General features: G+C 38.2%; 1 protein-coding gene across 7 annotated transcripts in view; it reads left to right on the top strand.

Annotated features, from left to right (window-relative positions):
* Nucleotides 1–22,536, top strand: part of htr2cl1 (5-hydroxytryptamine (serotonin) receptor 2C, G protein-coupled-like 1) — a 740,469-nt gene that overhangs the window by 240,689 nt on the left and 477,244 nt on the right. For 5 of the 7 annotated variants that reach the window (XM_039766482.1, XM_039766488.1, XM_039766483.1 and 2 more), the window contains one exon: nt 21,724–21,902. The exons of the other annotated variants lie outside the window; for them this stretch is intronic. The gene's annotated coding sequence lies outside the window, so the exon portion shown is untranslated. The remainder of the gene's footprint in view (nt 1–21,723; nt 21,903–22,536) is intronic. 7 annotated transcript variants of the gene reach the window in all.

The raw sequence follows: 22,536 nt of genomic DNA on the forward strand, positions 1-22,536 counted from the left end.
CATGTGTCTCTCCAAGAAGTGTACATTCTTCCTCTGCCTGTCTGCTGAATGTCTCTTCTCTTGTTCTCTTGGGCAATGCTTCTCTGTTCTTACTATAGAATGAGGCAGTGGGTAATTTACACATTCTGTTCATGTCTGCATTTTATTTTTCCCAGGATACTCTGGTTTTCATTCCATATCCCAAAGATGTGCAAGTTAGATTAATTGGCAAGTGGAAAATGCATCAGATTTACTGTAAGTTAAAGTTAATACTGTAAAATTAATATGTGATTGTACATGCCACATGGGCTGGACAGGCATCCTGGTCAGAAGAGAGGATAGTTCCTTACCATCCTCCTTACTGGGAGACTCCTAACAGGCATATAGGCATCCCGGCCAGGGAGGAAGAAGGAATCAGACTGGGAAGGAAGCATGGAAAAGCATGGACTGAGAGCCTAATAAAAAGAAATGTCACTGGATGGTTTTTACTCCTTCAGCATCTTAGATGGCAGCAGCCTTAGATATCGGTGCCCAGTGGGAAACCAGCAGGGCATGCCGGAAAATTTAGTCCGGCAAAGCAGCCCTGCTGGGTCACTGGGTGCCATAACAGGGCACTGTAGGGAGACAAGCTCCCTGTTATAATGGACTTCTGTGTGGCCCGGAAGTACTTCCTTCTGGAATTTGCCCTGGTACCGGAAGTTCTCCCAGGTCTGAAATAAAAGGGTCCACACATCCTTATCCAGGGAGTCAGAGCTGAGAGGCAGAGAGGCAACACTTGACTGGAGGAGGGCAGTGCGGTGGTGAGAGAAATCATAGCGAGGAGAGAAAAACCTGTGCTATTTTGTACCTTATAAAGGATTGTGGTATAACCAACCTTTATTTGAACCCGGGACTGAACATATGTGTTTGTGTTGGGGTTTGGGCTGTTGACGCCCCAGTTTCCATCACAGTGAGACATTTACGTGCCTAGTGATGGACTGGTGGATATTGAAGGGTTGCTGTTGGGATCTGAAAAATTCAGATTTGTATTAAGTTTATTAACACAAACATAGCCAGGTTAGCAATGGATTGCTTCAAATTATGTTAAATTATTGAAGCAATATAATCATGTAATGTATATTAAACTAATTTTGCACATTTGCCCTTCATTTCAGTGGATGATTATTGTGCACAGTTTAGCCGATTGAATATTGTTCTCTTCTGTTGATGAGTTCTTTGATACTGTGGACTCGACACTCCTAACAAGTAAGGCAACACGAATAATTTAATGAGATTTTAGAAACAAGAGGCTAGGCCATTACTAAAGTTCAAATAATATCCAAACTTTGTCTCTGTCTGTTAAATACTTTGGTTAAAAAGGTCAGGCAGCACTCATATTGATGCCAGTCTGCAGTAATGAGGGCAGTCACCTCAAGAGTAGCTCGATGACAAGAAGCTGCCTCAGCAATAAAGAAAAATGAGTAGTGTAGAAGAATTAATCAAATTTGAACAAAACCAGAATGTTTGCCTTTTTCTATAGAAAAGAGACTGTGAAATATGAAAATGACATGCAGCAAAATACAGTGTATTTTTATAACTTTTGAAGCATCATTTCTTCTGATGGTATCTGAGAAATGTAAATCTCTTTAAGCAGTAGTGTCATTTCCTTTAAAATATAGTCCAGTCCACTCTTATTTCTTTATAAACATTCATAATATGACATTCATGTTTCCTTATCAGAAGCTATATAACATTTGTAGACCCCCAATCTGATTCAGGGTTGTGTGGGGCTCTGAGGTTATTACAACATCACCAGACACCAGGTAGAAACCAAACCCTGACAGAGTACCAGTCCATCACAGCTTTCACTCAATCACACATCAACCCTGTGCCAATTTAGAATGCCCATTTTATTGAACTTTCAAGTCTTTGTGAAGGGGAAGAAAGTAGGAGAAAGTGGGGAAAAACCCCTGTAGACAACAGCACTCAGATGACAATGGAGCTAGCCTTGCCTGAAGCCATATTCTTTTTATTTTTACAACAACAACATTTATGTATATAGCACATTTTCATACAAACTATGCAACTCAAAGTTCTTTACAGGCTGCTATTGAAATATTTCTTATACTAGAATCTATACACAACTTGTTGGGTATGGGTCATTCACAAAATCCCCTCTAGCTTTGTGTGCTTCATGACTGTAGCATACTGAGTGCTTGACAGTTACTTGTGACATAGTTGAAAATCTATAGAATAAATGATTTAGTCTTCTAAGTATGGCATCAAAATCATTGGTGCACAATATCCTCAGCATTGCAAAAAATACAACTCCTTTACAATGGTATTTAATTGAATTCTGAAGCCATTCTGCTAACTTTCAGGCATCTGCAGAATCTGCATAAACTTTTGCTAAAATGGTGGCAAATCTTATAAAGATCTATTAAACGGGTATGGCGAAATCTTCAAGTATTGTTATGGTAGTGACCGCTTTTATACTGGGATGCAATTAAGAACCCATTATGTGCCAGAGGTTGTAGCTTCTATTGTTGATGAAAATCTGCTCTCAAATTACTATCCAAATACTTACCCTGAAAATGTCCATCATTTATAAATTGGTCAATCTAATTAAACTGGCTATAAAAATGAAACAATACAGTTTTTATTTCAAAGTTTGCTAGTAATTTTCTCTCCCTGGACATTGCCAAAGACTGTTTAAACTGTACATAGTATGATAAAATGGTAAAACACCTCCTATTATTTGCCCCCTACTAGTATTTTACCAGGGAGAGAAGAGACAGGTCACAATGTAGGGATCATATCTCTCGGCTCCCCTGCACGGGTTTGAGAAATCCTTAAAAGGAGGCGCTGGAAAATTTTGCTGAAGATAGACTGCTCTAGTCTTTTGCTCCCATAACTCTCACCAGGAAAAACAAATGGGAAGTGAGCCAATGAGTGAGTGATATTTTAACAAGCTCTGTTATGCTACCCCTCTTTCTTAGTTTAAAAGGTTTTTCACAAAGGAGCTTCTTTGTTTTGACACAGGAACCATTTATTCAAGCAGTTACGTAACTGCTATGTCCAATATACTGCATCATCTGCTGATGTTATTTCTCTTCATGCTGTTGACATTCTGTTATTCATAAAAAACATTTCATTTGACTTTTTATTTAATAGGTCTGAAGCACAGTCTGACCTTAACATTAATTGGAAAAAATAGGTAAAGGTAATTTCTACAAATTCACTTTGCTTCTAATGCCAGAATATTAGGCCACGTTAAACTTGTAAGGTGTCAGTTGGGTTTACACAAATTTGTATAAAATAATTGAATCTGAAACAAGGCCAAAATTACTCTGTGTTTTAAAACATGTCTCAGTGTGATTATTTTTTTTGATGTGGCAACTTTAGATTACAGTTTTCTTATAAACAAATTAAGTAAACATTAATGTTCCAATAAGTGGTCCTCCAACTTGCAGGAAAAACTTCGTTGTTGGTGGCAGGATTGGCACTCTGGCCACTGTAAAAACTTCACACAGCTATGAAAGGCACACCCCCTTTCTGCTCTCTGTGGGAGTAGCTCTGCTGCCGCTGCCCATAGGAAGGCTGCTCGCATTATGAAGGGGATGGGGGAAAGCTCTTGGAAGCCTCATCCCCAGGAGATCTGAAACTGTCGGAGAGCAAATGGGGTAAGGCCTGTTGGGGATCGGAACTGGTGTGGGGCTGAGGCATTGCCTACTGCAGGCCTCACTCAGGTCCCAATTTGACGCAACCCATTTGAACATCTGGTCTCTCTGGCATGATGATCATCTTCTTCTACTGTTGGAGGAGTTTTGTAAACTCCATATTTTAGTGGTGGCACTATCTGAACTTTTAGACTTGGGTGTGACTGTTAATCCTAATGCAGCGGTTCTCAAACTGTGGGGGCGCTGAAGCTGTACAAGTGGGGCGTCAAATAATTGAACATTAAAATAAATTGTTTACATTTTTATTTAAATTTAAATTTGCAAACATATAATCACAACAAATGCATTATAAATAAAAATAAATAAAACATTTCTAAGGCATAGATGTAATGAATAATATGTGCCTGCTTTAAAGTACACAGCTTGTTCAGGTTTGGTTTGATATTCGAGATAGACACTCTGAGCTCCTTTTCTATTTGAAGTTTGTTTCTATGACAAGCGGCCCCACTGCAGCTGCTTTTATAGTCGTGTACAGTATTTTCAATCCAGAAAGTTCGAGACGTTTCGTAATCTGTTGCGAATATTCAGGTAACAGTAGATCAGGTGATAATTCAGCATGACTGCACCACATTTGCAGCGTAGCCAATATTGCCAAATTGAGTTAAATACTTTACTGCATCTTGGGTTATTTTCATGATACAACTAACAGTGGTATAATATTTGTCACACGAAAATACGTTCGTCTCACGCAGATTGACTTCATCGGTGTCCTCATTTACGAGATTTTGAAAAATGAAAACCTATTTAATCGTTTCTTTACATAAAAAAATATTGTTTTTGGGATTAGAATTACTACCAAAAACCACACAAGACATTTTAACAGTTATTAAAGCGCTTTAAAAAAATAGATTGAAAATATTTCATTGAAGTTAGCCGAACACATGCAAATCTTGTAGAAGTAAAAATGATAGGATACCGCGACACTGTACGAGTATCATACCTTTGTTGTATCATGGGTTATTCTCATCTACTGTATCTTATATTATGCAGGGGGCGCAGAATTATTCCAGGTTGAAAAGGGGGATTGCACAAAATATAAATGTTTGAGAACCGCTGTCCTAATGTGATGTGGGAGACTTTCCATGACAAGACCCAAAGGTTGTAGAGGGCTATGCTGGTGTTGTCAGTGTTCCCAAAAGGAGGTGTTTTATCTCGCAGGGTATCCTGGATCTCATTGAACACATGGCTTGATGGCAACTCTGGTCTATACTGGGAACTGAGACGGACGGCTGTGAGGGCTCTGAGTGCAGTTAAGGAGTCGTTTGTTGAAGGAATCTATGAGAATGTGACACACCATCTATGATCTAGTGACCCACGTCGTCCTTATAGAGGAATGGAAGCATTATACACAACCTAATCTGTTCCTCTGAGAGTTGGCAGGGGTCGGTGATGGAATGGTCCTTACGGATGGCACTGCAATAAAGACCCACTGGGTTGGCTACTTTGAGTAGCTGTTTAAAGCTGATCCTCCGGATAGGATGTTGGACATCTCTGAGTCCACAGTACTTGAGGCTGATCCTCCAATTAGCTGTGAACCACCCAGTCTCACTGAGAGTGCACAGGTGGTGAACCAGCTGAAGGTAGGAAAGGCTGCAGGGATCTGTGGTATCTGGGGTGAACTTCTCCAAGCTGTTGGTTAGGTTGTCCTCCTTGCATTGCAAGCAATCTTTGCTTCCATATGATAGACAGGTGTCATCCCAACTGACTGGAGTACCTAGTACTGTGAGTGCCGTGCACAGTGGAGGCAGAACCACTATGCTTTTCCCATTTGATTTTGGGGTTCATCAGGTGTGTGTTCTTGCTTCAGTTCTGTTCAGTGCTTGCACGGACTGGGTGTTGGGCAGGGTTGTGGAGTCCAGTGGCTGTGGGGCATCTGTTGGTGAGGAAAGATTCACTGATCTTGATTTTGCTGACAATGCTGTGATCTTTGTGGAGTCAATGCATTAGGGGCTCTTGAGAGATTGAGCGAGGAGTCTTGAGTGTCTGGGCTTGCGAGTGTACTGAATAAAAACCAAGATCCAGGTCTTCAATGACCTCTAAGGCACAGCTGTTAGCAGTGTGTCTGTCTGTGAAAGAGAATGTCAACCTCATCGAGTGGTTTACTTACCTTAGCAGCAACATTCATGTCTCTGGTGGCTCTTCCCATAAAGTCAGTAAATGCATTAGAAAAGCATGGGGTGTGAGGGTCGTGATGTCTTTGGAAAGGGGTGTGTGGCACTCCGGATATCTATGCAAAAGGATGAAGGTCTAAGTCTTTAGAGTCCTGGTGCTTTCCTGTTTTGCTATTTGGTTGCGAGACATGGACGCTATTCAGTGACCTGAGACAATGACTGGACTCCTTTGGTACTGTGTGTCTTCAGATACCTTGGGTACCACTGATTTGACTTTGTGTCAAATGAGCAGTTGCTTACAGAGTCCCAAATGAGACACATTACCTGCATTGTGAGGGGGTGTCAGTTACGGCCCTACGGCCGTGTAGTGTGATTCCTGGACAGTGATCTGGCTTGCAGGATCCTCATTGTTGAGGACACAAGCAACTGGACCAGGCCACGTAAAACCTGGGTGCAGCAAATAGATGGTCATTTCAGGGTGGTGGGACAGGACTGTGTGTCTGCCTGTGTGGGAGGGGGGTGTTTGCCATCAAGGATTCCGAGCTGTTTTCTTCATGTGGTGAGTGCGGCAAGATGCTGTACGAGTGCATGCTCCCCAACCTGACTTGAAAGTTCCAATCATTCATCAAAATGTTAAGGCAACTGATGCCTATAGAAATAAACAACAATGACTATTTCAACAGTTCAGTTTCAATACCTTCTTATGTAGATGGTTTGTGCCATCCTTGATTTGCACCCTTATTGAGTGGGTAGGAGGCCTTTCCTAGAATGACAAACTTTGGAGCCCCATGTGAATGCCCAATATACATATGAGTGTCTTTTTTGTGTAGGAGTAGAGTCATCTGCTTAAGCAACATGACTGAGAAACACCAGATGGCAACATCTGAAGGTGGTCTCTATTGATGCCAGACTTGCTCTTACTGTGAATTCGTTATTTTTTTTGTACTTAGACCAGGGAATCCAAATTTTCTATGTCTATGATTGCATGGAAGATGTCCATATGTTGAAGATCCAGGTTTAGGATCATTCTTGATTTATATCTGTTGAGAAAATCTGGCAAACTGCATGTGATGAAGAGTCCATGTTTTGTTCCAGTTGACAATTATTTTGATATTGTACTTGCCGGAATGATTGTATTGCTGAGATTACCAGTGAAATTCTGTCCTTTATATCTACCAATTGATTTCCCAGTTATGCGAAGTTCTGTAAAGCTTTGATAAGAAGTCTAGTTATAATATCCGGTGACTTTAAACCTGATTATCTCAAGATGTGTCTTCTTCCAAAACAAATGGCCCACTGAGCTGTCTCCACTTACAAGTCGACTTGCTGTTGCACTGTCTAGGAAGGAAGTATCATCAATATAAGAAACTATCATTCTTTATTGTAACACCACTGTGCCACATAACTCATCAAATGTTCAATTGACAGCTTTATAGAACACACTAGGTGTTATCAAGGAGCTTTGACAGACACCAGATGAGGTGGAGAAGCTGTGTGAAAGATCTGTGCTGGATATCATCATCCTGTCACGAGGTGCTGTAAACTGAAGTATAGAGATTTCAATGCCTATGAAAGGATCAAAGTCAGCGCTGATGGAAAAGATCAAAGGCGTTCTTCAGGTCAACTTGTGACATGTAGAAATTCTCAGAATTCAACTTTAATTTACCTTGAGCCACAGAATACTAACAAGGCAGCACATTATAAGCCTTATATTGTGTTTGTTGGCATAAATACAAAATAAATGATTAAGCAACTGTCAAAGCTTTTTTCCTGCAATTTAGTCCGTCATGGAATGATGTGTACACTTGTATATTGATTGTAATTGGTTTTATTTTACTCAACACCATGTTTACTGTTTTTGTGGGATGGTGATGCAGTGTGTAGGTCTGCTGTTTCACAGCTTCAAACTGTTGAAATCCTGAATCTAGCTGTCTTTTTGGAATTTGTATGTTCTTCCTCTTGAAAACACAAGGTAACCACTGAGCCCCAAACCATAGACATAATAATGCCTGAACACAATTCTTGTTCAAATAAAAGATTTTTATTAGTCACAAACACCTTCTTTCCAAAAACATCATCAAAAATACACCAATACACAATTCTCTACTTCCACCTCCAAGAAGGTTGCCTGCTGCCTTCCATACTTTGACTCAGACTACTGTCTTAAATGTTATAGTTTCCCACTTTGCGCTACATAGGTATTAGCCTTCTGTGATCTTGACAAGTGAATTTGATAATCAAAGAATGTTTACAATATTCACATTGCAACATTAATAAAACATTTCACAATAGTTTACTTTGTTATTACTGTTTATACTTCAGATGTTTTTTCATGATATAAATGAAACTTCTAAGGTAGGTAGGTAAATAGATAGGTAGTACTTTATTTGTCCTAGGGGGAAATTTAGCTTTTTATAGAAGCTCTTTAAATAAATACATTAATAGATAGTTAAATATATATTCTTCTCCATTTATCTAAATTTACTTATTAATTCATCTGTTTACTTTAAGTTTTAATTTGCTGGCCATGCTCTCTTTCTTAGGGGTGGGTGTTGATTTGTTTTCAGTCATATTATTGTAAAAATTGATCTATTTGTTTGGAATGTTATAATACATATATATTGTTTATTTACAATGGTTATATTTACAAGTTCAGTTAGTGCACAACCCAGTGCCTCCAGCACTGATCCCCCAAAGTCCCGGCCTCACAGTCTCACATGCCTTTCTGGCCGCCTCCAGTCCTCTCTCCAGCTCCGTCCTTCTTCCAACTGACTTCCGCTACTGAATGAAGGGAGTCGGCCCCTTATATAGGAACCCGTATGGGCTCCAGTTGCTTCCCTGCATTCCTCTGCAGACACGCCCCAGTGTGGCGGAAGTACCGGCTGCGCACCCGGAAGTCGTCCGGGTGTCACCTGTCTTCTTCCCCCCTGCACTTCCTGGTGTGGCGGAAGTGCTGGGCTCCAGGTTTCTTCAGGCACCAGGGCGCCGCCTGGCGGTGGCCACGGGCCCCAACAGGGTTGGGCTTCCAAGCCTCACGGTCTGGAGGAGGTACAACCACTCCTCCGGTCCTCCTGGGCATTCCGGCTGGGCTCCACCCACAGCCGAATGCGACAATATATATATATATATATATATATACACGTATACACACACACACACCAGAATAACTAAAAAGCAAGTCACTTTAAAAAGAAAGAAAACTTCTGTCTTGGCAGTCACAGTCACAGTAGGGCATTATGCAGGGGTATTGCTGTTGGTATAAAGGAGCCCCAGTAGCGTTTATTGACACACTTCTGCTCATTTATTCGTTGGCTGAATGTACTCCGTGTGAGGTTGTCAGAGAGAGGATGAGTAGGATTGTTCATAATGACACTAAGTTTTGTTTTAATTCTCTCATTTGCTAATAATTCTAGATGGACAGGAGTCCATCCCATAACTGAGCCTGTCCTTTTAATTAGCTGGTTACTTCAGTGGGCCTGTCTTGAAGTGTTACCAGCCCACAACACCACACCACAGAAAATTGAACTGGCCATCATAGAGTTGTAGAAGATATGAACAGCGTCACTTCATCCTTTAAAGAAAAGCAGGCTCCTATGGAAAAAGTGTATTCTCTACCCTTTTCTATATAGTCCCTCTGTGTTCCAAGACCAGTCCAACCTGTCATTAATGTGGACCCCCAAGGATTTGTAAGAGTGGACCACCACTGTATCCAACCCATGAATAATGACTGGACATAGAGGCTTTTTGGAGTGGCAACAGTTACAAATCAGTTCTTTGGTTTTGCTGATGTTAAGTTGCAGACAATTCTCTTTGCACCAAGAAACTTCTAACCCTGACTCCAATACTCTATCTTATCCCCTATATCAATACACCCCATAAGTGCAGAGAATTTCTGCAAGTGACATGACCTTGTGTTATATTTGTGGTCAGAGTGAAGAAAAGGGCGGCAGGACTATTCCTTGTGGTGCTCCTGTGTTGCTCACATCCAAATCTAAAACACGGTCCTTGAGTCTCACAAATTGCAGTCTTCCCAACAGAGAGTCCATTATCCATGCATCCATCCATTCATTATCCAGCCTGCTATATCCTAACTACAGGGTCACGGGGGTCTGCTGGAGCCAATCCCAGCCAACACAGGGCACAAGGCAGGAAACAAGCCCCGGGCAGGGCGCCAGCCCACCGCAGGTCCATTATCCATTATCATTATAAATTTTAAATCAATTTAATGGTATCACAATAAAAAAAAAAAACAACTTTGACATAAAACATGAAAAATTATTTGTGATTTCAAACTTTTGAACACTAGTGTATATCATAATTTTCACTCATCCATTGTCCCATGTTTATTACAGTTTAAAAGTTGTGGAGAGTCAGAACAAGGTGCAAGGCAGGAAGCAACAACTGACAGAGCACCAGTTCATTGCGGTCATACTTGCACAATTTAGATCTACCAGTCAACCTAACTGTGTGTCTTTGGGAGTTGGGATACATGGACACATAAAGACAGTGACTAGCCTGGGATTTGAGCCACGATTCTGAAGCTGCTTTAACCACTGTGTAGTCATTCATAACTATCAAATATGAAATGTGATCATTTGAAATCAAAATCAGTTTTTTCCTTCCAAAATGGATCACACTACCACATTAATATTTCCTGTGATAGCTGTAAATACAATTTTATGTTTAAAAGTGGAATCATCACATATTGATAGTATTCAAAATTGCAAAATCTCTATATGTGAATTATTAGACAATATTTTCTAAAGAAAATTGCTTCTTACAAAATTCCTTTTTTTGACTTTTTTTTTAATTATTCATAATTCTTTTTTTTTTATATATATTTCATAGCTCATTTATGCTTTCCAGAAATTAACTTTGTACAATTAAATATAATGCACTTTCCATATCTGATATAAAATGGTTTAATACTTTTTCTTTTTGTTTGGTATGTAAAGTCAGTATACTGAACAGCACAGTAATTCTGTGTGTCTCTCAGTTGATTGCTTTATACTGTAGATTCTGAACACATAATTAGCTGGAAAACAAATCTTTGTAAAAAGACCTGTAAATATGAATGAATATAAGCAGATTAAACAAATAGTAAAACTTGATTTGTTATATAATTTTAAAAACATAATTTTTCTCAGTAAATGTCAATGATGACTGAAGTACCAGTAGTGGTCAGGAAGGAAGCACAAGTTTTCAGCACCATGGAGAGCTCACACATTCTCTGCCCTAACCCCACTCAGTTGACTGTCCCGCAGGCAAGCACAATGGCTGTCTGTACATCTTTGTCCTCTGCTTCAGTCAAGCATACTACAGTTTCCCTTACTGGAAAATATGAGCAAATTATGTATGACTGTCCGCTTTATTGTAGCTTGGATCTCTTTGCTCAGGCAGCACACCTGTCATGCATGAGCCATCTCTTCTGGGCACCTAGGACACAAACTCCGTTTTCTTACCTCATTTGAAGAGTGAAAAGCAACCGTCTTAGCCAGTCAAGCCAAAGGAGACCTCTGTCAGTGTAAATTATTAATCAGGCAATCATTGATCATTGCACTAAGATGACTTAAAAGAAACATGTCAGAAATCAAAGATGATTGGAAATCACGTGAGTAGGGAAATATGTCAAGAAAGATGATCTCCATGTATTTCATGTGGCTGAATGAAAAGCTAAAGTCAATCTTCAGAAATAAAAGCAGGTTTTTTTTTTTTTTTTTGTTTTTTTTTTACCCAGAGCTTGCCAAGTAACAAGATAACAAAATATTAACCTTGAACTAAGTATTTGATTAAAAAATATATATCATTATTAGAATATGGCCTTAAAAATGTTCTAACATTTTGAGCTGTTGAAAAAAAAGCATTTTCAGGAATAATTGAATGTTTAAAAAATAAAAGGAAGTAAAACACAAAAATGTTAATGTGCAATATATCTAGGAATACACCTAATTAAATGTATTTTTATTTAACATACATTATTTTTTTATGGTCAAGGAGTTTCATTTATTATTTGTCTAATTGTGTATTTTCTGATAATTTTATTCTACTTAGTTGTTATTTAGTTTCAAAGTTTTATTTACTTTCCATGTATGTTGTGGGTGGATCCACGAGAGACGGGGACACCCTTCCATCACAGCCAAGGGACTTCCTCAACCAATAAGTGCAGGCTGGGAAGTGAAGCCCCATCTTGAATCATCAATTTATTTTTTTTGTTTTCCATTTCTGCTCCATTACTTGAATATTCTTAAGGATTGTGTTTGCTTCGATTGAATTTGACACATTCTTTATTTTACACACATTTTATTTTTCTCTTTTATAAAGATTTTTTTGTTGCGTTAGTCTGTAGAAGCCAGGAGTTGACGGTGAGTCTCTGTGAGTCTTTTTGCATGTGTTTTGGGACGTTATAGAATACAATTTTGAACTTTGAGAGTGGAGTTCATTTTTGCCCAATCTAGTCTGTAGCCAGCCACTTTAGTGCTGTTTGGTGCTCCTCCTTCATTCATGCTGGTGTGATGTATGTTTTTGAAGGCATCACACCACTTGGCCATTTGTGAAATAAATCACAACAATATTACATGGGCTCCATACTCCATACATAAGTTATTGGCTATCCACTCATTCATTTTGTTATTATCTTATTTAGTTTAGAGTTATGAACCCAGTGTCTAACCCATCAGAATAGGCACAAGACAGAGATCTATCTATCTATCTATCTATCTATCTATCTATCTATCTATCTATCTATCTATCTATCTATCTATCTATCTATCTATCTATCTATCTATCTATCTATCTATCTATCTATCTATCTATCTGTCATAAATATTTTCTATACAATCCTATGCCATTTGACTGATCTGGACCAATGTTTGCATAGTTGCTCTCCAAGACCCAAAATTTTGACTCTGAGGGTTTTTTGTGTGTATGTGTGTGCTGTCATTGGCATTTCCCTACTTGATCATGGGTGTCGTCATTTCCCAGTTTCTCTGAAATCTTGTATATAAATGGGCCAGAGTTGTTGTACATATGCGCACATTATCTGATCAATCTCCTTATAAATCATGACTTTTGTGTCAACAGTTGCATATGTAGATTTTAAGCCTCTTTTCGTGTGTTATGTAAGTTTTATGAATCTGATATCAGAATCTGCTGATCTTGAGCAAAATCGCTTAACTGAAATGTTCAGTTTACTAAACTTGATTTGAGTTTTTTTTTTTTTTTTACTGGAACCAATCCTACTACTCACTTTTCAAAAAGCAAATTCTATATAAGTTGTGTAGTACCAGTATATGAAGCAATTATAATCTACAGGGTGAGCCAAAATTATGTTAACATTTGAATGGTGGAAACAATTTATTCACAAAACATGCTTCATATGCGCAAGATGATTTACAGGAATGTCTCATCCTTTTTGCCATTATGTTCAACATGCAAAAACCAATGAGCAACAGTACCATTTAAAGCCCGAACACAAATTTCATGGGGAATAGATGATACCACAGTCTATATTCTGTCCTTCAGGTCATTGATATCACGAACTTTCCTGCTATGCACACGCTCCTTCACCATACCCCATAACCAGAAATCACAGGGTGTCAAAACAGGGGAGTGTGGAGGCCATGGCAATGGTCCACCACAGCCTATCAATCGACCTGGAAAGGTTGTGGTCAAGATAAAATTAATCCATTAGTGTTAACATAATTTTGATGCACCCTGTAGTATTAGTAATTTACTGCAATTAACGGGGCTATATATTATCATTCTTTCTATATTTACTTTTCTACACATAGATTTAGCTCGTATTTTGGCTTTGTAAATTACGGAAGCCAAGAGATGACGTGCAATATTGTTATTTTTTTTAATTGTCTCTTCGAGATAACAGATTAATTTCATCAAGATCTAAAGAAAACAAACTTTGATTTCTCAAGATAACGGAATATTTTATTGAGATGTCCAGAAAATATAAATTTGTTTTCTTGAGATAACTGAATAATTTTATTGTGATCTCAAGAAAACAAAACTTATGTTTGCTCCTGGTATCAGGCTCACTTAGATTGTGATGCCTATACAGCTGAAGCCTTGCTAACCATCTTCTTAAATGACGGACACTTAACGTTATTATATTCTAAACTAAGGCATAAATATATTTCAGCCTGCGTGAGCCCTTGATTGAACAAAAATGTGATGCGCTGATCAGTACTGTTCTGTTCTTCTGCCATTTCAAACAGGACGTGGCTTCAATAAGCTCTACATTAAACATTAGATACAATTATTTCATAATTTCGAGAAAACAAGATCTTTTGTTTTCTCGAGATCGCGATAAAATTAGTCTGTTATCTCGAGGAAACAATGAAAAAAATAACGATATTGCATGTCCTCTCTCGGCTTCCGTACCAAATATCCAGAAACAAGAACAAAATGAAGGTCAAGAGCAAAATCTTTTATATAACCAAGCTGAATGTTCAGGTTAAAGAGAAAAAAGGAGAAAAGAAGCCGGCATATTTGGAATTGCTATTAAGACTATCATTTGAAGCTATTACTTGTGTAAACCCTCAGAAAAGGTAAATTGGAATAAGTAAGCCTAAAATGATATGTTATATTTAATTTGAATAAAATGATAAAAAGGCCGTCACCAGACTCAGCTGGTTGTTTGCTGCCTGCTTGTTTTTTTCATGATCTTCTGTCAGTCACAAGGGTTTAACATTTGAGTGCTATCATCTTGGAATTCATCAAGCTGTCCGACCTTTGGTTTAATTATTTTTGGCTGTGTCTAAAGATTCTCTGCCTGTTTTTGATACTCTGGCCTTTGCCTATTTTTGATGACTCCCTTGCCTATCCCTTTACATTTCCTTTTCATTTGTTATTAGTTCTGTCTTTTAGTAATCCCTACTAATTTTACAATTAAGTGTTTTGTCCTTCCCTTCTTGTGCGTGTACTTCTGCATTGATAATTAGGCATGAATAATAACTCTGTTTTTAAGGGAGTATGTGCCACTGCAGAAAACAAGTTGGAGAAAATGTCTATAAATTTCTTCCAAGCATTTTTGATATTTCCATCTGTTTCAGATCTGCCATGGTTTTGTTTGAGTGCTGTGTCCTCCAATGCTCGTTTTCGGATGTACGTGTTTTTGGGCTGGCAATTAGGTATGAATAAAGAATCTATTTTTAAAGAAGCGTGTGCTCTCGTATTACATAATGCCAGTTGGAGAGAACTGAAAGCCCTATATATTTCTTACAAGAATCTTTGATGGTTCCATCTGTTTCTGATCTGCCATCATTTTGTATTTATAGAGGATAAATGTTTTCCCATCCATAGTACTGTGTTTCAGATTAAAGCTGGAAATAGGTATAGCTACAATATTTGATTGAAACACTCATTGAAACTGCCAACCATTTCATATTAATGGAGGAACTTTTCAGATCACCTGACCTTTCCTCTTTGTAACAGACTATCCCTTTAGAGCCTCCATTAATTATATCGAATTTTCTTCTATCAAGCATTCAAAGGTGTTGCTTTTGTTGTGGATGTATGCCCTCTCGCCCAAATTCATGTGCTACCAATAAGACCACAGTAAAAAATATGGAGAAAGTCAGGTGACTCCTGAGTTATATTTTTTGATATGGTGTCAGAGCAAATTAGATTGCATTTGAGCTACATCAAATAAAGGTGCTGTCCAGCTCTACTTCTTTTATGGAACATTCACACTCAAAAACTCTCACATTGTCAAACTGACACCAGTCCATATGACATTGAGTATACATATTATCGATGGGAACAGATATCTTCAGTCATGGAGGAAGTAAGCAAGCTCCACACAGATGGTGCCACAGCTAGGAAACAAGCCAGAGCCCCAGTGCAGTCAGGCAGCAGCACGGCTCACTGCTCCTTTGTTGCCTGCTTTTTAAAATCTTCATTCAGCAGAACACACATATGGTAAGAGGCCTAACAGAGCCACTGAAAGATTGATGAAGGAGTATTCAATATTTTAAATGACATGTACACTAAATGTACAACTTCATTCTACTTACTGCTTAAATTCATCGAGGGATGGGAAGTACATATGTGAGTGAACCACTGCAAAATTTCATCTGCATTTCTCTTATCATTAGTTGCTTAAGGTCAACATTATCAACTTCATTATTTCACCCATGGTACATAGTTACATTCATATTAAACACAATGGTGTTTTTAATTAGTATTACCTGTCAAACTCAAACACAATAAGGAGAGCAGCCTGTTGAGGAGTCTATTTTCATACATACATCCATCCATCCATCCATCTGTACATACTTTTTTTGGGGGTTGCAGCCTCTCCTTACAGGACTGGACACTAAAACTTTGAACAGAGTGCCAGGAGATCATTGGGCACACATTCACACACACCTACATGGAGACAGTGTAGAGTGGCCAGCTGCTGCATGACTTTGAGAATTTGGAAGGAGTACCCAGAGAAGCCCGGGTCACGAAAGGTTAAAGCCTATCCTGGCTACAGAAAGTGCAAGACAGGAACAGTCTCTGGGTGGGACACCAGTATGTCATGAAGCTCATGTATGCACAAACCCACAGTGATACTGGGATGGTCTAGCATTAGGAATAAGCCTAGCACTCACATCTGTAAGGCTAAAAGACGTTGAGAAGACCTACATGAACAAAGTGAGAACATGTAAACTCAACACTGACAAACACATGGAAGGAATATGCATCCTGAACTCTGGAGTTGTGAATCAGCTGTTCTAACCATTGTGCCGCCTGTTTTCACAATCTTCACTAAAAATTTCTTTTAGTAAACACTGCTATAAATGTTCTTGTTGAGGCAGATGTCACCTTTTCAGATCTCAATGTGAAGCAAAAACGCCAGTGGTTTATAATTAAGTTTATTTTAAATTTACAGTCACAGTGATCTAATTGTGATATTAATGGCACTAAGGAATACTGATTTTGCAGCACCTACTTTTCATTCGGCTGTGTGGCATTAATACCAAGCACTGAAAGGTAGAGCTGAAATTATTTCAGTGAGGAAAAGGTGACTGTAAGGTAACATAAGCTGTGTTAAGTAAGATTTACAAAATGTTAGTGAGTGAAACACCACATTCTTAGTTCAGCTTGCTTCTACCTCCACTCTTTACTCCTTGTTAGTATTATTAACATAACATAAAATAATCAGGCCGTCACAAAGTCCCCTCACACACACAGCCACACACTTGGCAAGTTTAAACAAGTAATATGGATGAGTGAATGAAGGTGCCCTGTGATGACCTGCCTGCCCATCCAGTGTAGTGTCTTGCGTTGTGCCCACTAGTAATCTGGGCTGTCTTAACACATGGGTACACCGGGCAGTTGCCCAGGGTCCCCACAAGCATAGGGGTGCCATGCTAATCTATGTATGTTGTGATCTGCTTAGTGGTTGTGTAGGTAGAGCCCCAGTGCACTGCTTTGCCTGTTGTTGCCTGTTTGAATGTTATTAAACTAGCCCTGCTAATAATAAACTCCACAATGCTAGAAAGATACATTCTACCACACTTTAAAATAATTACATTAGATAAACTACCTTAATCCCATAGGGAAATTCAAAACCATACAGCAGCAAAAACATAAAAAACAAGAATACAGACTCACAGGATGATAATATCAATCAATCGATCAATCATTCAAATAATAAATAAATAAAATTTAAAAAATAAACTTAATGATTACTTTGGGTGGATGCATTGATTTGCCTGATACCACTCCCAGAGGTGCTTCTTAGCGCGCCATGGTGGATTTAGCCTGTGGCTAAAAATGCATCCAACTTTTAACATCATCCTCTTTTCCACAACAGCCAGTGTCCAGGGTTTGCCCTGTGATGAAGCAGACTTTCCTGTGGACTGGTAGAACATTTTCAGCAGCTTGCTGCACACAACAGACCTGAATCTTAAATAACTGACAGGCCACTTGATCATGAGGTCTAGTGGGTATTATAGTTAATGTCATTTAAGGTGCCCACCAACACTGCACTCATAGACCGTTAAGAACACTCTGGCTGCAGACTGTTGGTGACAGACCCCTTTCTGGCTACTCCTTCCACAGGACACTGTGACGTCATTTAGGGCCCTGTGGCTGGAGGTGTGAAGTGGATAGTCTTGGCACAGGGCAATGTTTACGTATAAAGACAGATATAAATTCCAAGAATAAATAAATATCTGTGACTGAATGTAAAAAGTATATAAGTTTAATATGTCACTGTGCTCTTACAAAAATATTTTATAAATCTACTTTTCTTTCAACTCACATGAACAGCTAACAGAAGGCCAGATTTAGCACACAGGAGTTCACCATATAAGAACTGCTAGGCAAGCATTAGAAGACAAGACAGCATGAAACTGTATCCTCTGTGCCTTGTTTGGGAATGGCATGATTCACTGAAGTGGGGGCCTGCACATGAAGGAATAGTACAAAGCCTTGGAACATTGCCTGGCATACCTTTGAAGCCGACGGACAGATGGAACATAACATCATCTGATCCAGAAAATCCTCCCAACGCAGCAACGAAAATGTGAGACTCTATACATCGGGCTCCCACTCCCGAAGGTCTTGTCATGGCTTCCTCGTCTGTTATGCCACGTAAACCGTCATTAAAGAAAGCTATTTCTCCTATGGGATTTCTTACTAACTATCACTAAGGGAGGGGTTTCGCCTTTTTATATCATATCTACATAGTTTCGGGTTATGTAACACTCCGCAATTAAAAAAGAACTTATTCCAAATGTGATTGCGCCCCCTGCTGGATACATTGAATTACAGATAATAAGCCAAAGATCATAAATTAACAAGTGTATGACTTTAAAAACAAAATAAGAGTTTACTATTTCTATAATTGTACCATAGTGGAAATTTGCTTAAAACTTGCGATTTTGTGTATGAATTTAACCAGATAATATCTAAATTTATTCTCTTATTAAAGAATATTTCTTTTGCACAATATTACAAGTTAAAACTTAACTGTAAGCCACTGAATGACGTTGCAGAGTCACGGGGTCCTCTACTGCATCCAGAATCTATTGAAACCATTGAATTTGTGTCTTAACAATAAACTGAGACTTCATCAGAATTTCAAGCAAATATAGAAATTCTTAAGAGTAGAACTGATATCAGAGCACTTGAACATATTATTAAACAAAGTAAGCAGGAGTGCAATGAGCCATGGATACATTATCCACACACAGTTTATAAATGCACAACTCTGGCTTTTTATGCTTATCTAGCTGTTTTATCTACTTCATTTTCATGGGGACGAAAGCCTCTTTCTGAAGTATTCGACAGTAATCCTGTATAGAATTCCAGTCTATCCAGAGTAAAATTAGTGTCACCAGTTGTCATAAAGACCTCTTCCAGATATCAAAAGAAAAGCAGAGTACACACAAAGACACAGGGGCCGATGACCAAAAACAGAATTGAACCTAATTGAACGGTGCCTCACTCTATGTATAAAATGTGCAGTGAAATGATCAATTTAAAAGAAAACTAAAAAAAAATATTTCAAAATAAACAAAAGGCAACATTGCTGCAGTACTAAACTGAACCTAAAGTTTCAGAAAGAAGGCAAATGTGTCATTGTAACATTAACTCCACATCCTCCGCCTTTCTTACACAAACAATAAAAGAAACCAAACATCCCTGTGCTTGCAGTGGCAGCCTGCCGACATCAGGTAAGATATTTATGAAACATTTAAATCAGATTTTTTTATACAAATCTGGAAAAGATGTTGGAAATGAATTTGAGTAGAGCATTAAAAAATGAAATTAAACCCTACAGGTGCAGTCAGGCCTTTAGAGAGAGAAAATTCTGCAAAAGAAATGGAGTCCTGGGTAAGCAAGTTAAACGGAATGGTGCAGAGATACACGGCAGCTTAGAAAAATGTGGCTGTTGACATACTCATCTGTAGTTAGTTACAGAGATTTTAAAATATCTTTATTGACAAGGCTAAAATTGGACAGATTAAAGGACCATCTGAATTTGTTAAATGAGTAAATGAAAATCTATAACCCTGTGTACAGTAGCTGTAAAATGTCTAAGGAGGAATTAGGCTGTGTTCTCCATGACAAATTCACACTACAGTATGGCTTTTATCTGACTTATTGATTGTAATGTTCGGGCAGTGAATAATGGTGCCACCTAACAGCACTGGGTGTGAGGTTTGCATGTTCATCTTGTTTGTGTGTAACTTAAACTGTTAGTCTAACTGGTGGCTCTAAAATGGCCTGATGTGCATGAGCGGATGTGTAAACTGGCATCCAACACAAGCCCACTTCATGCCCCATACCTACTAACTCCAAGAAAAGTTCTGGCTTCTCAAGATTCTGGACTATTTAAATTGGATAAGTGATTTAAAATAGACAGCTGGATGACTTACAAAAGGAGTAGTGTTCTGTAAAACAAAATAGTTAAGCCTCATACGTAATCAACAGTTGTGTTAATTTGTATTGAACTGTTTGGATTTTAAAAAGTATATTGTAATGGCATTTTTCTTGATTATTTTCTGCAGCAGCCAGCAGTGGGCAGAAGCCAGGAAGAGGCATAGGGTGGGATGCGTGCTGCTATGATACGTTTAAAGAAAATAAAAGTTTGTTACTTGATTATGTTATTAGTCATCAATTAAATCATCCTTATTGCTTGATTAGTTGATTAATTTTCAATTGATATATTCATTGATTAGTAATTTATCAAGTCACTGATTAACTGATTCATTGACTTATTAAGAATTCCCTGATTAACTGTCAGTCATTTACTTAAGAAAATAATGACTCATTCTGTGTTTAGTGCAAATGTATGGCATGTGTGTCACAGTGGTCTTATTTACACCTGGTTAAACAGACAATACTCAGGTAAATCTATTTTTTGAAAATCAATCAATTAGTTATTAAGTCAGTCTTATAACAAAAACAACACAAATGGTAAAGCAAGAAAACAAAAAAATATAAAATAATAAAATAAACCAAAAATATTATAAGCTGTCCTAATTCAGGATGTTCATGAGAAGCCAATGATTTGCTTCAAAAGGTAGAAGTTCATAATAAACGAGAATAGTTGTGTGAAATATTAAAATGTGTACTTCAATGTCTAGTCTTTAAAATGTCTTCAAAGTCTAAATATTCCGAATTGTAATAGAAGTTTGTAATTTTCACCCTCTGACAGGGGTCCTTGGAGGGCTAGATCCCTAGTAAAGGATCAAAAAGTTACATCAGATTCATAATAATTGACCTTGAAATTGTCTAAAACAATACCACACATGCTTAGGTTTTAAATTTGTCATTTATAACCTTCTGGGAGTGGCTCTTACAGGGCTAGGACCACCAACAAAGTATCAAATGTTAAAATTAGTATGTCATTTGTGATCAGAAACCTCGAAAAAGGCATAAAATGACAGTCCACATGACTATATTACTGAATCCCATTTTTCTGAAGTTTTGTGGAAAGAAGTCAGTTTGACCCCTTTGTATCTTACTACAGGGTGAACCCAATGGTTGGGCTGATGTGGCATGCATAACTTCAGAAGACACCTATTGGTTACTCTTTATTTCAAAGATCTAATTTCCTGCACACATTTTTTTTTTCACGTCTAGAGGACCAAAAAGAACTACAAAAGCTTGACATCTTGTATAGCTAGACATAATGAGAAGTTGAGTGGTATATCATATGTGGGAGTCAAAAAACAAACTGATTTCAAAGTGCTCGTAATTCTTACGAACACAGTTATATGAAGTTCCAGATAGTCAGTGGGGAAAGGGGAAAAAAATCCAGTGGAGAATAAAAATCTCTGGGCTTCTGCAACCAAAAGCCTAGAAGGATTAGCAGAGGTCGTGAAATCCTCTGTTCTGTTGTTGTCCATGTGGAGTTTTCACATTTTCCATCCTTGTCCTTGTGGCTTTGCTTTCAGGTGCTGCAGTCTTCCTCCCACGTCCCCAAAGTTATTTAACTGGTGACTTGAAACTGAACTCTTGTGAGTGGGTCTTATGATGGACTGAGGCCCCATCTGTGGTTGGGTCCCACCTTGCACCACATACTCGGACCCTCTCTGAACCCTGAATTGGACTAACTGGGTTAAATGTATACTATGTAAGTGAATGGCTTCTTTATAATAACGTGTTTTATTTAAAACCGGCCTTATTTTGTTGACTGCACTCTGTCAAAATTACAGTTGTCATTTAAATGTATATTAATCATGGAGTTAAGAATTGGAATTTAGTGGCTGTTTTACTGTACAAGTACAAATGCATGTGCAAAAGCTAGACACGAAAACTTTAAATGGGAGTTGTCTTGTTTTGATTTAGCAAAAAAATAAATAAATCTGACATTGGGGTAAGCAAAATTTACTTGAGATGGTTTCTTAAACTAAGCTAAATAATCATAAATACTAATTTTTTGATAAGTCAATCATTTTTACAATAAGGGAAGCAAGATTTAATATTGTGGTTTAAAAACTTGTGTAGATTTCAATTTTTCAATTTTTGCAGTGTGAAATATTGAAATTCGGCCTCGGAGAGGCTGAGAGGTTAGTACTGCAAAGATTTACGGCATTATGAAACAATTTTGTGAAGTTTCCATTTTCTTGTATAATAGCACAAACTTTAAAAATATGAAAATATATTTCAAGAAATGATGTTGGCAGAGTGGTTGGTACTCCTCATCGAGGGACAGGGGTTTCATTTGTGGCTCAGCAACTCTTTATCTGTCTGTTTTCTTGAATTAA

This window comes from Polypterus senegalus, chromosome 10, assembly GCF_016835505.1.
Source record: "Polypterus senegalus isolate Bchr_013 chromosome 10, ASM1683550v1, whole genome shotgun sequence".
Classification (NCBI taxonomy): Eukaryota; Metazoa; Chordata; class Cladistia; order Polypteriformes; family Polypteridae; genus Polypterus; species Polypterus senegalus.